At 35.6% G+C, this 10,777-nt stretch overlaps 1 long non-coding RNA gene across 1 annotated transcript; it reads left to right on the forward strand.

Annotated features, from left to right (window-relative positions):
- Positions 1–1,859: 1,859 nt before the first annotated feature.
- Positions 1,860–6,091, forward strand: LOC139730980 (uncharacterized). The gene is made up of 4 exons (XR_011710950.1): positions 1,860–2,529; positions 4,753–4,896; positions 5,499–5,605; positions 6,023–6,091. It is a non-coding gene; the product is annotated as an uncharacterized lncRNA (long non-coding RNA).
- The last annotated feature ends 4,686 nt before the right edge of the window (positions 6,092–10,777 follow it).

The following is a 10,777-nucleotide window of genomic DNA, read 5'->3' on the forward strand; positions in this document are numbered from 1 at the left end:
ACATTTTGTTTTCTTTCACATGATGCATAACCAACAATACAGTGGTATATGAAAAACGCACTGTCTATTACACGCCAACACGACTACATGAAAAAGAATTTTTATTTTGTGCAGTTTCGAAATATTTCTATACGTAAATAATTAAGTGGATTACTTACAACAATGTGTATACCAGTATACACAAGTTTTGTCATCTTTTGGGGTTACCCTTAAAGTTAAGCCCTGCTTGTTTTGTTTGTTTCCCATAGCTTTCCCCCACTCATGAGTGTGTTTATGTCTATAATTATATAGGAATAAGGTGCCCTTTCGGGTTGTATTGTCTCTTACTCATTTCAAATGCTGCGAATGCAGAGGTATATTTTTAACACAATATGTTTGCATTCGTTGTCATTTACTATATATCATACTGTGCTTGCAGAAATCAGGAAAAACAATGGGATGGACACTTAAAAGATAAACAAGTATCATATGTTAGTCATATCATCTTTTCGGACATATAATATTTCCTGAAATTATTACTTTTTCTGCTGCTATTTCTATTGATATCGGTTACATATTCTCTATATTGCTGTATTCTGTTACTTCATGCTTGTTTTTTTTTAATCGTCTTACTTCTTTCATAATCGTTGCCTTTCCCGCAAACTCTCTTGATAACTAAACACTTTATGCTTTATTAGAAAATTGTTTGTGGTCACTCTCTGTTCTCATGTCAGACATTTTCTAGGCCGGCGAAGTCCGTAGTCAAGGCACTTCTACGTGTATTGCTCACGACCTGTTGTTTTCAAGCAAATTTGAATATGTGCAAGCTCTTGTTTACTTACAGAAAAAGCACGCGTTCGCCGCGTTTTTATTTTTCTGCGTACAACCACGACGCATCGTATCATATTTCATGCTGCTATTGTGGCAAAACTTGCTGGGAAATTAATATGGTTTTGATCAAATAAATTTCCATCAAGTTCATCAGATCCGAATGAGGTAGTATTGCCTGAAATGTTGAAATTCAGTCACCTCAGGCTGATCAGAAACAGAACCTATAGACTCTTTGACTACATTTTATGACATAATAATTTTCATCTACTTCTAAATCTTCTATTCAATTAATTATTTGTTGTTAACGTTTTTTGCTTGTAACTGCATTTGATTTTTCAGAAGAAAACACTTTGTTACGTGCTCATTTTGCGTGCGAGTTTTTTTTAACAATACGCATTATTTTATGGCATTTCTCAAACATTTGCTGATCAATTGGTCGTGTTAACTGTAAGTCATGCCAGTAACACTGCACACTGCATTTCGTTATTTCTGTCCTGAGCCTGCTGCTTGAAGATATACGATCTGCGAGCGTGATCAAATCCTTGAGTCATACGGATGCGTATTCGCGACTCGCCATTGCAAAGGAAATAGGTTAAATTCAAATTGAGATATGTTGTTAGGTCAACATTATACAATTGATATCAAAGGTGATATCTTCTGCTGTCCGGTGCCTAGGTAAAGCCCGCACACTTTATTATCAGGCAACTTAGACTACTGAGTCGCGGTCATCGCTAACGACTAGGATAAACACTTTTACTTTCTCATAACTGACTCTTGAAATGTTTGTGGGACATTAAGGGACCTTTGACATGAAAATGCCGTATTTTCTCGTTCGTGGTGTTTTACTTCTGATACAAGGACTAGTAGTTTCGCTAATGGCTGGTTTGGAAACGTAAATAAAGCGTAATTCTCGCTATCGCCAATGACGTAAAAAGTACCCGGATGTGGCTTTTCCTTCAAGATTTAGTGCACTTGGTAGTAGTAGACCAGCCAAACCTAAAAAAAGGCTCTAGATAAGGATTCGACGGCATTTTTTGTTAATGCTCCGTTCTCATACTGAAAGTCTTGCAAAAATACTAAGGAATAGCGTACGGCCGGATGTCACGCGCGTTTTTGCCGAAAAATGTCATTTTTAGCACAAAATTCAGAAGCATGTCAAAAATCACGATTTTTATTTTTTGCTTGCATTCAATTGATATTTGAAAGATCATGAGTTTCAATTGTCCCTTTTAATGAAATTGCAATTTAAATGTGTTTCCTTAGCATTTTAAAAAGTCATTTTGTACAGCCATATATGGGGCTCTCAAATGTTTGGGTGTTGTTTTCTCGAAATAATATTCACAGATTACTTAACGTTCTGCAAAGTTTGCTTTTCCAAGCTAATTAGATGATCTTCCAAAAGTACTTTAATGTTTTATAAAACTACAAGTGCTTCTTTAATTGAATGTGTCAATATTATTTCTAGTTTTCTTGAAGAAATCTTTACTTTTAATCAAAACTCTGAACTTGCAGGAACTCAGAAAATGCATTTTCCGAGCATTTTCCAGTAGCCCCGCGCAGCTTGTGTGCGCGCGAATACTTAATACGTGTGCGTACGTCTACCACGCACTACCCCTACGATCTAGCTACATACAGGTAAAATCTCTCGCGCGAGAGCTGCATGTTTCGGTCGTTGAGTTGGAAACGTGGTGACTGGAAAAGGGACTATTTCCTTCGAATGTACATGGGTGTATGCAAGGGGGGGGGTCGGGAGGGTCGTACGACCCCCCCAAATTTTCAAGAGGTCCACTTTTTGTAAAAGACATTTTTTTTTTTTTTAGGGCTTTTTACTCTATATAGGCCTACAACAGGAAAAAAAAAGTGACCAGGTGGTGTTCCAGCAAATTGTCAAAAACCTCGTAAATTTCGTAACTTAGTTTTAGTATGCCATAATTTACCTTATTTCTAAGCTGCACTGCCATGCCGAAAAAGTCACTTTTGTATGCACCAAATTGCCCCATTTTAAGATATAGAATTCAAAAACTCCCTACCGTGGAAGGGGGGACACCCCCCTCCCACACCCTCCCCCCGCTCGGTCGCTCCGCTCCCTCGCAAAGGTAAAGGTCCAAAAATTTTGGTTACGACCCCCCCAGAAAAAATCCTGGATACACCCCTGATGTAAGTAACTTAGTAAATAAATACATAGTTCCTTATTGCACTGCATAACGGAACTTAAAAATCTGTTTTGATCTATTAGTTAGATATACAACTTTGATCTGAGACTTGGTTAATATCAAGGTTCAAGCGCTAGTACTACGTTAGGCCGATGTCTTTAATTACTGTATTTCGCACCGATCCCGTGGGCGCGGGCATGCCTACCAACCCCCGGGCCGCCACCCGACCGTGCCGGCGGTGTTTGTTAGTGGAACAGCGATTATTCCGTAAAGCACGTCTTGACACGGTGCGAAAAGAGGCCTAACAAACATTAGGTCTACGTCTAGATTTAGGTGTCTTGTTAGTTCGATCTAGGTTTGTAATTTATGGCCTCATCACATGCAGTTGGACTGAATCCTCGTCTACTGTTAGGTCTAATCTATCTAACGGTAATACACTCTCTCTAACTGTTAATACTAACGTTAGTGTTAGACATTCTAGCTAGTAGGGGTAGTGTTACTCTAACGACGAATGTTAGTGTTAGTGCTAGAATGTACGGCTACGCCTGTTATTATGCCAAAACAATTCAATCGGGCTAGGCCCTATGACACTAGTAGTATAATCACAATGAACTTAACACCTAACGTTAGCACATTAGCAGTTGTATAACGTGGACAGTACAGGTCCACTACTACTAACGTTACAGCGCTGGTTAGATGTATTTCTATTTGTAGGGCTAGAGCCAGGTCCAGGGCAAGGGGCTGTAGACTATACAGAAGATGTAGATGTAGATCTACCAACGTTTAGAGTCTAATAGTAATATACTAGACCTACAATATAAAATCTAGGGCCGGGGTCTGAAGCATAAATAGCTGGCGTCTGGAATTAGGATCTAGGTCTAACCTTAGTCAAGATCTGGGCCACTGATTCTACCTAACGTTAGAGGTTTCTAGTAATCTACTACTCATATCTAGGCAGTTTTGTTGTAAAGACCCAGCTTACTAGGCCTAGCTAGACCTAAGTTTAGGCATCTAGAGGTTCTAAAATCTATGCATAATAATTATACTATATATGTAGGCTAACTTTGATCAAAAAGTTCATGTTAGATCTAACATTAGAAGATCCTAACATTAGCTCTAACGTGAATTATCTAGGCTAATATTAGTCTCTAGAGCAGAGGTCTAAGGTTGATTCCACTCTTTCTGGTATTTGTAGACCTGTGGGTTCAGAAAAAGAGTCTAGGATTTAGGCCTAGGTGTTTTATATAAAAGCGAGTCTACAACCAAGTGATCTTGCCATTCGAATATGCCTGAAAGAGAGAGAGAGAGAGAGAGAGAGAGAAAGTGTTCAGTCCTGACTGCCAACCTCTCCTAATCTGTGAATCATTTACATGTACTCTTCTAGTTTACAAATAGATCTAGTCAAAGAGAAACTATTTCGAAATGTCTTTACTCATAAGTACCAAGTTCTTATGTTAATGTCTCAAAGAATAAAGGTTCATTTGAAAAAATGTAAATATTACATTTTTAATGGATCATTTATACCGACTCACTGAAACCTAAATATCTTCTTCTTTTTTAACTTTTTAAAAAGCTAAAAAAAAAAATATATCATCTTAATGAAAGAGATATATTTTTAGTTATAATTGATTTGCATGGGAAACAAAGAAAATTATGTCAATGTCAAGATGCCTTTTCAAAACAATTAAATTTCAAATTGATTTTATTTTTTGTTCACTATTAGCTTATAATGCTCTGCTTTAAAGATGAAAAAAAAAATTATTTGAGTCATGTTGATTTCTGTTTTCAGCTAGATGTACCAACAAGTGGACAGACTGAGTCTTGTCTTCAAACTTCACCAAAGAGAGAGACATATGCCTATTCTGACTTGCCAAAATCTAATTGTAAAGACTGAGCTCTTTCTACCTGCAACAAATTGCAGAACAACCAGAAGGTAAGAAACGGTAAATGTCTTAAATAGCGGTCTAATTTGAAATATCTTTTAAATACTAACTTACTAAGTGTTTGATTATCAAATGTATCACTTCAGTGCCCAGTTGAAAATAATGCCAAATCTAAATACATTGAGTATAAATATTCCTATTCCATTTGAATAAATTGTAACAAGCATGTTTTCGCTTTGACAGTTGCATTACAATGCAGTGTACAAATACTTTGCAAACAAAGAGAGGAGAATAATCTTATACACGTGTATCTCCATTTATATAATAAGGGGAGCAAATCTATGATCGGATGTGTATTCTTGTTTTCTTGTAAATTCATTGCATGTTCTATTGTAGAGGATCATATGAAAGAACGGTATTCTATCTACTGAAGATGAGATCATATAAAAATCAAACATAAATGTAATCAAGTAAGATATTATATGTAATGAAATATTTCTCAACCATGTCAATTGGCACAAGTGTTTAATGTGTGCACAAATGAAAATACGTCTGTAGTCACAGATCAATTAACTTTCCATTGTTATTATGTTGCGTTAAGTATGACGTAAGGGTGATATGCTGTGATGTATTGTTCTTTATTTTTATCAAGGTGTCACCAACAAATGGACATGCTGAGTTTGAGATCACATCCACTAGAGTGAGGGGGAGATAGAAAGATGTCTTGACTGCGATGTGAATGCCCTTTCCAGCTCAGAAGTAAGTGTCATCGATTTGAAATTAGGAATATCATCTCATGAATACAAATCGATTTATGCAAGGAAATCATATCCTAATCCACATACAAATGAGAGCATGATACAATCAAATATTTGTGTACAGGAATTACAGGTGTCAAGATGACTTCCATCCTACATAATTCATTTTCAGTAAGATATGGCTTTAGAGCATCAAAGATGATAATAACAATGACATGATTAATGTATTACATGTAAGACAAATTAATGTTGACAGTGACCTGAAGATCCAAAATCTCATACTAAGGGATTCATGAGATCGTGATGATTAATTCTAATTCATGATGAATGTGTTTGTTTATGTTGCAGTATGATTATCCTGTTTCACTCATAAAAATGATAACTTATTTAAGTTTTTGTTAATTGTATTTTCGACCAGAATTAGCACAAAGTGGACAAAATGGACCCTGCAAACCACAGCCAACTACGGACAAGAGAGAGAGAGAGAGAGAAAAAAGAAAGAGAGAGATGTCCTGACTACCAACCTCTAATCTGTGCATCCTGCACTCTATTTCGAAAGGAAATGTGGGAGGTAAGCAATAATACATGTACATGTAAAATGTAAACCCCAAATATGTTGGAATATTTTGTCAAGCCTTTGACATCTTGACCAAATTTTTGACTGTCGATCGTTCATTGGGCAGAAAATTAACGCATGTTTTGCTAAATGAATGCAGTACTGCATATGCATGTAGTCAATCACTCCAACAACGAAGATTTACATGAATTAACGCTGATTATTATTTTTTTTTTAGCCTCTGTCAAAGATGGTTGCAGGAGTTTTTATGTTGTTGCAGTCATCATTCACACGCACATCTGTCCTATTCTCATCTTGCAATAACTTAACATTTACTCAGCAGATCATCTTCAACTTTGGTTTTATACAGAAGAGATGATTACCTGCTGAGCCTTGTACAAGTAGCATTTTAGTTATTGTTGTGATTTTGCTGCTGATTGTAAATTACAGGGAAACCCTGATTTTTATTGACTGTAGAGCATTGCTACCATGACATTATATTTACCTTCGGATGGCAAAGTTACCATAACCTCTAAGCAATTTGACTTTGATTAGTTATGAGGGTATTGATGTGAAAGGTCACAGGGACATTATATGCACGAAAGTGTTGAATGTATCCAGTTGCAGTATCAGGCAAGCACTACCTTGAAATTCTTCTGAATGGAATAAAAAGCTTAATGGAAAGAATTGGATATTTGGATCATGAAAGTTTCCTACATTTTATATTTCATCGTGTACTCACGGTTAAATTGCTACAATTAGGATCTACTGTATAAAATAATATACTTTACAGTTTCAAGGAAACACTACATATAGAGGAAATCAAGTAACCGTATGTCTTTATTAGCCTATATGTCACTGTGTCTTCACCAAAGATTAAAATGCCCATGTCACTTTCCTCATCAAGTAAAGACAGATACACCATTCTTTCTCTCTCTCTCTCTCTCTCTCTGTCTCTCTCCAGAAACAACCCTGCCAGGCTATCCGGTCCGCATCCAGATTCCGTATGAAGGATGTCATCAGAACCTGAACTTACATGTGGAATGCATCCATCTAAACTTCTCAAATATAATCACAATGTGCTTTCAGAACTATTATAGAAGTTGAATATATAAAAGACATGTGTATATATTAGACATTTCTACTAATCCAGATTAAATGCTTCTTTTCTAATCTTTTTTTTCTTTTTTTTTCCCTTAGTGATGAAGTAAAACAAGACCTGATATCAAAATGTGCACAACACTACTTGGCAAAGAGCATTTACAATATGATTTGATGTAGATCTACTTCCAATTTTGATGGCAGCATTAAAGGGATGAGGGATGGCCTACTTTTGGTTGAGATGGGGGCTGATATGGAGATTTTGTAAAATAATGAGAACCCTGTTACGAAATATTAAAGAGTAAACAATACCAAGAGGAATTCCAAATTTATTTGTTAAAAATTGGTTTTGAAAAGGCTGAGATGTACAAAAACAAAGAGGTCCTAATAAAGGTGGCACCCACTTCTAATTATTATCATTCTGTGTCACTTTTAAAAAAAATTTCTCGGCCGTTTCAAAACCAAGAACTTTAATCAAACAAACTTCAAATTACTCTAAGAATTTGATGCTCTTTCATATTTCATAAGTTGTTTTTATTTGCTTGCAAAAAGTTAAAGTCTGAATCTCCATCTCAACCAAAACTATACCATGCCTTTGAGACTCACAGTTACAAGCCGCATACTAGTAGTTCATGGAAATTGATCCTGTTATTTCCTTTGAAGCCCAAACGCCAACATTTTAATCCTGTCAGATTGGAATGTCTTTTGTTTTTGTTTTTATGGGGGGGGGGGGGGCAACAAAAGGGAAGTGAACTTTGCCTTTCTTCATCAGATGGAGGAAAATATGTGACATGTTAGTCAGAAAAAAAAAACTGCACGTTGAAGTGCTTAAAAAGAGAAAATTTCACAAAGTAACAGTTGGTGAATCTGAAGGGAAATAGCATAGAGCATGTTTTTTCTTTTCTAGTTTAAGATATAAAAGAATAGTATGTAGCTTAAAGGAACGAACATAAGTAAAATGTTTCAATCCAAACGCCAAGTACAAGAAGTAGTGAAAAGAAAATGTACTGGTCAAGATGTATGTTTTGCCAGGTTTTCTTTCACATGTGCCATAATTGTCATGATGTTGGTAATACTGTAATATATGTTAGCTATTCAGGGCCCCAGCAATGTATTCTGGTACTTGGAATGAGGGAAAGTATTAGAGGGAAATACCGGTACCATGCATTTTGGAGAGGTGATTTTTTTTTCTTCATTGAGAGACGAGTATTCAGTACAGATACCTTATCACACTGGTCTGCAGAACACAAAAATAATATCAGACTAAAAGTAGATTTTTAAAAATTTGGCAGTCACCATTCTAATTTAGTTGTACATTGACGAAAGTTCAATGCAACAGCGTACAGTCATAATTAGCTAGGATATGTAACCACAAATTTTTAAAAAGATAGAGATATTGAAATATTGCTTAAAGAGAACATTTTGTTTTTCTAACTGGTGTAACGTTTGTGATGCTGGACACATTATAGTATATGTCACATTAAAAAAAAAATTGAGGCTGTCAATGCAGTTAATGTAGTCAGCGCAATTTGTATTGTTTTTCAAACTCTTTTGATGTATATCACAGAGATTTGTTCATGAAAGACATTTTCACTGAGGACTCATTCTTTTCTAAAGCTTTTAATCATTTAAGAAGATTGCTTTCAGATGGATTTTTTTGTTTGTTTTTAGATGTCCACAAATGGAGACTGAGGTTCTTTACCTTTCAAAACGAAATACTGTTGAAGAGAAATAATTATATATATTTTGCAGGATTCAAGCATGTTCTTACTGTGTATGGTATTCTAATCAGCATTTTGGTAACCAGCAACATAGATGTCAAGTGCTGCTATTCTAGTAAATGTACGCTAATGGCAAATCATTGCTTTAAAAAAGAGAAATTGCCTCGTTTACTGTTTACTGTATTTCATTCGTGAACGCTGTTTGAGACGGTGGTTGCGGGCGTGTGCACATTGTGTAGTACGTTTTGTTGGTTGACTGGGAATTTAGAGTGTTGGTGATAACTGAAATGATTTTTTTTTTCACAAATTTGTGATAATATAGAAAAAAAATCGAATTGCAAACAAACAAGTTGTTACATGTCTGCTCCAAGGACATAGAACTTGGCCAAGGATTAATATAATCTGCAATATAGACTCGATGATATAACCGACTTAATGATGGGAAGGGGAAATAAAGCTGTTATTGCATTGTACGCATTTCACTTCTACTTCCTTTTCGCTTCTTATTTTCTCTTTTGAGGGTGATATTTGCCTTACTTTTTCACACAAATCCGGGATACATTATAACATTTTTATGTCGCCGACTAAGTGTGCGTTCTAAACAACGTTCATGTCAACAATCAACCATCATAAAAGAAACATTTAGTATAAGTCTTCTGCGGGAGAATAAATCAAAATAAAATGCAAACACCTCGCCTTAGAACATTACAAAAGTAAAAGTGATTTCGTGCCTATCCCTTGCAGGGCTCCGTTTCAGGGCCTGAGAATGCAAACTATATAACATTACGAATTCCAAAGCATTCTCGGGGGAAGGGGTGAGTATGCAGGATGGGAGATTTGGTATCGTAATTTTTCCCAGTAACATGTGATTTGTTATCACGGTTTCCATGACAACCATTTCCGAACATAGTAAACAATTTTATATAACTCTTAGGTTTCATTGTTAAACATAGATTAGTTAGATTGACACATTTTTCACACACGCACAAAATGTTTCAACACTTTCGTACGTTTTACAATTATGAATATTTGAAATTTTCAGGGAGTGACCTAATGATGATCAGTTGCCATGGTAACAACACTACTGATTTTATTTTTTTTTTTTTGGGTGGGGGGGGGGGGTGGGGAAGAAGCACATTTCAGTCATATCAAGGTGCCACAAAGGGTTTTGCAGTCAGCTATCCAACCTGTCCATTGACTTCGCCAATTATGTAAGATAAATACCTACACGCACTATACCATGTACAATATGGGCTTACGCTATACATTCGATTTTTCATTCAAAATGCGCGTCCGGTAAAAATACATCGTCCCATTTAGGATAACATAAAACGAGTTATCTTTCGCCTTATCTTGTAATTTCTTTGCTGCATAAGATATCAGAATATATATTATATTTCGGAATAATAAAAACTTTTGAATAGATTGATTTAGGTAGTTTAAAAAAACTTTGAAATATTGGTAGATTTTACAAAGTACAATTTTGAGTAAATCAAGTTTTTATGTTTCATTGCGCCATATATGTGCGTGTAAAAATTCTACATTCAAATGCATATTAGTCAGGTTCTAAACTTGAAATGGAAGATAACACATTTCTAGTTTGAAAGGTACTTATCAACCATTACTTATTTCGGTAAAAAAATAAAAATCGTGATTTTTTACATTCTTTCAAATTTTGTGCTAAAAAAGACATTTTTCGGCAAAAACGCGCTTGACATCCGGCCGTACGCTAAACTTGAGTATTTTTGCAAGACTTTCAGCTGGAAAACTTAGCATTAACAAATTTTGCCGTCCA

The sequence above is a fragment of the Diadema antillarum genome, unplaced genomic scaffold (genome assembly GCF_040938485.1).
Source record: "Diadema antillarum isolate AM-2024a unplaced genomic scaffold, OU_Dant_1.0 seq00000347_RagTag, whole genome shotgun sequence".
NCBI classification, from domain to species: domain Eukaryota; kingdom Metazoa; phylum Echinodermata; class Echinoidea; order Diadematoida; family Diadematidae; genus Diadema; species Diadema antillarum.